Raw genomic sequence first — 4173 nt, forward strand, 5'->3', positions numbered from 1 at the left:
TTAATTTTTATGAATTTTGGTTATTTTCGACAGATTTGCACAAAGGGCGAAAAATGGCTCAACAGACACTACAAGAAGCACAAAATCGAGAAGTAATTTGAAGTATCGAGGTGAACTAAATTTCAGCCTAAGACGGTAAAGAATTATATGTATTAATTCATAATATAATTAATTTTAATTTATATCCAATTTAATTTGGGTTAATAAATTATTATTAATTAATTATGAAAGAGTGGTCTAGTTGAACTGAACCGAGTGAACTGAACCGACCAAGAAATGGACAGCCCAAACACCGTCCCAAGAGCTGACCCAAATAACCTTATTAGCTGATTATTTAAGCTTGCAAAGAGGCCCTTGAAGACTTGTTCAGGTTGCATTCAAACCCCTCCACAATTGGTGACTTTATAGATTTGGCCCAAGCCGAAATTAGCAAAGTTGAAACTATCAACCTTGCCACATGTGTGGCCGGCCAAGGGAAGGCTTCTTGGCTGATAATTTTAGCTATTTTTAGCAGCCCTCCTCAGCTATAAAAACCCTCTTAGGTTGGTCATTTTAGAAACACACCTCAAGCATTCACATCTTTCCTCTCTTCTCTCCACTTTCTCTCTTCTTTTCCATTCAAAAATTCCCTTGATTTGTTGCCGATTTCTCCTCTTGGGAAAGGGGCATTCATAAGCTATTTGGAGCAGAAATTAAGTGTTCATAGTAGCCTTGGTGGATGAGGACAACAGAGAAGAAAGAGCGGAGAAACTTGTCAAGCAACGAAAAAACATCGGATTTGATTCTTGTTCCCTACCTCTTTAATTTATGTTGTTGTTGTGCTGAACATATCTATGAATATTTATGTTGTTGGAATGGTTAATTTAATCAATTTAGCTTGAATTAAATTCGTGTTAGGTTGACTGCTTGTTGTTTGTTAAAATTATTGAAATTGTGTTTATGTTGTTATAGGCCTCGGTAAGATGCTTAATTAAGTAAAATCATGACTAAGTTATTCTTGCATTGTAATTGTTAGGTAACTAATGAATTAATTATTTAAACGGATTGAAATTGTAATTAATGGACATAGTACTTAATTAGTTCATTTTTAATCATCTAAGGTAGCTGAGGTTTAGATTAGCAACGGTATCTGACGATAAACTTGCCTTGCATAACTTGCAAGATTATTGCGATTAAACTGTTTCAAGGTAAGGATACTTTGTTACCTCACATAGTCTTTTATGTGCGTATTAAATTGAGTTAATTGTTTGAATTGACATAGGGATATGTACAAGAGATTATTTTGATTTAATAAGTATGTATGTGCAATAACATATTTTCCTATTAAGATTTGTTTAATCTGTTGAATTGACATAGGGATATAGTCAAAAGATAAATGGATTTTGGAAAGTGAGTATGTTCATAAGTTAGCAAATTACCGAGTTACTGTGAAATTACCGAAATTGAGGCATAACAATTCGAGTTAAAGCCAGTCATGTTCCAGATGCTTCAGACAGTGGGACAATTCAGTGGAATGCCTACCGAAGATCCTCACCTACACTTAAGACTGTTTATGGAGGTGAACGATTCTTTCAAGTTAGCCGGAGTACCTAAAAATGCATTACGATTGAAGCTATTCCCATTTTCACTAAGAGACAGAGCTCGAGCTTGGTTGAACTCATTACCACCAAACTTAATTTCAATATGGCAAGAGTTAGCAGAAAAATTCCTTATGAAGTATTTCCTGCCTAGCAAGAATGCTAAGTTGAGGAACGAGGTCACTGCTTTCCAACAAATGGATGATGAGTCATTGTATGAGGCATGGGTAAGGTACTAAGAATTATTACGGAAGTGCCCTCATCATGGAATTCCACATTGTATACAACTTGAGACATTTTATAATGGTCTCAATGCTCACACGAGGGTGGTAGTGGACGCTTCTGCTAATGGTGCTCTCCTTTCTAAGTCTTATAATGAGGCTTATGAAATCATTGAGAGGATTTCTAGCAACAATTATCAATGGCCAACCAATTGAGCAATGTCAGGAAGACGAGTCGCTGTAATACATGAAGTAGACACTTTTACTTCACTTGCATCTCAAGTATCATGAATATTCTCAATGTTACAAAATCTTACTACTAATGGGTGTAATAGTTTTGCAGCACAGCCACTGAATCAATTTGAAAATGTAGCCTGTGTTTATTGTGGGGAAGGACATTTGTTCAAAGAATGTCCATCGAACCCAGAATCTGTGTATTACATGGGTAACCGGAACCAAACTCTAGGAAGGCAAGGGCTGCAATCTAATTTCTATAACCCATTATGGTGAAACCACCTGGATTTTTCCTGGAGTAACTAAGGGGCAGGAACCAATAACAATTATGTCTAGCCTAAAACGACCCAGCCACCTAGTTTTTCCCAACAAGCTTAGAAACCAACCCAAGTTGAACCATCCAATAGCCTAGAGAATCTATTGAAGGCATACATGGCGAAAAATGATGTCTTTCTAAGGAATTTGGAGAATCAAGTGGGCCAACTTGCAACTGAACTCAGAAACTGACCACAAGGTGCTTTACCTAGTGATACGGAGAATCCGAGCAATCCAAGGAAAGAGCATTGTAAAGCATTAACATTGAGGAGTGGAAAGACTTTAGAGCCCAATTCCGTCGAAGTTAAGAAAGAGCCAGGTGACGCTCAAGACTCAGAGGAAGTTCAACCGAGTGTTGAAATTCCAGTTTCACTGGAAATTGAATATGTAAAATCTGACAAGGTAACTTCTGAACCAGCTAATTCTGATCAAATAATAACTTCGTTGGATGTAGAATTGCCACAGAAAAAGAATGAACCAGTTCCAGTAAAGAAACCTTCACCACCCTAACCTTAAAGACTTCAGAAGCAGAAGTAGGAAATTCAATTCAAGAAGTTCCTAGACGTACTCAAGCAACTTCATATCAACTTCCTGTTGGTTGAAGCACTTGAACAAATGCCGAACTAATTCAAATTCATGAAGGAAATCCTTTCTAAAAAATGAAGGCTTGGAGAATTTGAGATGGTAGCCCTAACGAAGGAATGCAGTGTAGATCTTCAAGACAAACTACCCCCAAAATTGAAGGATCCTGGATGTTTTACCATACCTTGCAATATTGGAGCAACATATTGTGGTAAGACATTATGTGACTTGGGTGCGAGTATCAACTTGATGCCCATGTCAATATTTAGGAAGTTGGGGATAGGTGAAGTTAGACCTACTACGGTTACACTTCAATTAGCAGATCGATCCTTAGCACATCCAAAAGGAAAAATTGAGAATGTATTGGTATGTGTAGACAAATTTATCTTTCCTACTGTCTTTGTGATTCTAGACTTTGAAATAGACAAAAAGGTGCCAATCATCCTAGGAAGATCATTCTTAGCAACCGAAAGGATCCTTATTCATGTGCAGAAGGGCAAGCTTACTATGCATGTTCAGGATAATCAGGTAAAATTTAATGTTTTTAAGTCCACGCGATTTCCTGACACAATTGATGATTATTCTGCAGTGTCCGATTTAGAGGATTTAATGTGGAGAAGGAACTTAATTATGTTAAAGACCCATTGGAACAAATTTTGACATCAGATCCTCCAAATAATGAAGAGGAGGATGAATACTTAGTTTTGTTAGAAGCTAACCAAAGGGGATTTAATCCGCAATTCCGCTTTGAATCTTTAGAGTTAGAGAAAAGGGATTATGCCCAACCAAAAGCGTCAATCAAAGAGCCACCTAAATTAGAACTGAAGGTACTTCCATCACATTTGAAATATGTTTATTTAGGTAACTCTTCTACTCTACCTGTGATTGTTTCAGTAGAATTAACTACTGAGCAAGAAGAGAAACTCATCCTAGTTTTGAAACAATTCAAGAAGTCTATCAAATGGACCATAGTCGATATTTTCGGAATTAGTCCATCTGTATGCATGCACAAGATTATATTAGAACATGGCGAAAAAGGGACGATTGATGGACAACAAAGACTGAACCCCATCATGAAGGACATAGTCAAGAAAGAAATCATCAAGTGGTTAGACGCGGGTATAATTTACCCCATCTCAGATAGTTCATGGGTAAGTCTAGTGCAGTGCGTGGCAAAGAAGGGAGGTATCACGGTCATTGAAAACGAGAATAATGAGTTGATACCGATTAGAACGGTTACGGGA

At 37.2% G+C, this 4173-nt stretch overlaps 1 non-coding gene across 1 annotated transcript; it reads right to left on the minus strand.

The window, feature by feature from the left end:
* Positions 1-1741: 1741 nt before the first annotated feature.
* LOC121214265 (small nucleolar RNA R71) lies at positions 1742-1848 on the minus strand. Its single transcript, XR_005909849.1, has one exon. It is a non-coding gene; the product is annotated as a small nucleolar RNA R71 (small nucleolar RNA).
* Between the last annotated feature and the right edge of the window lie 2325 nt (positions 1849-4173).

This window comes from Gossypium hirsutum, chromosome D01, assembly GCF_007990345.1.
Source record: "Gossypium hirsutum isolate 1008001.06 chromosome D01, Gossypium_hirsutum_v2.1, whole genome shotgun sequence".
NCBI classification, from domain to species: domain Eukaryota; kingdom Viridiplantae; phylum Streptophyta; class Magnoliopsida; order Malvales; family Malvaceae; genus Gossypium; species Gossypium hirsutum.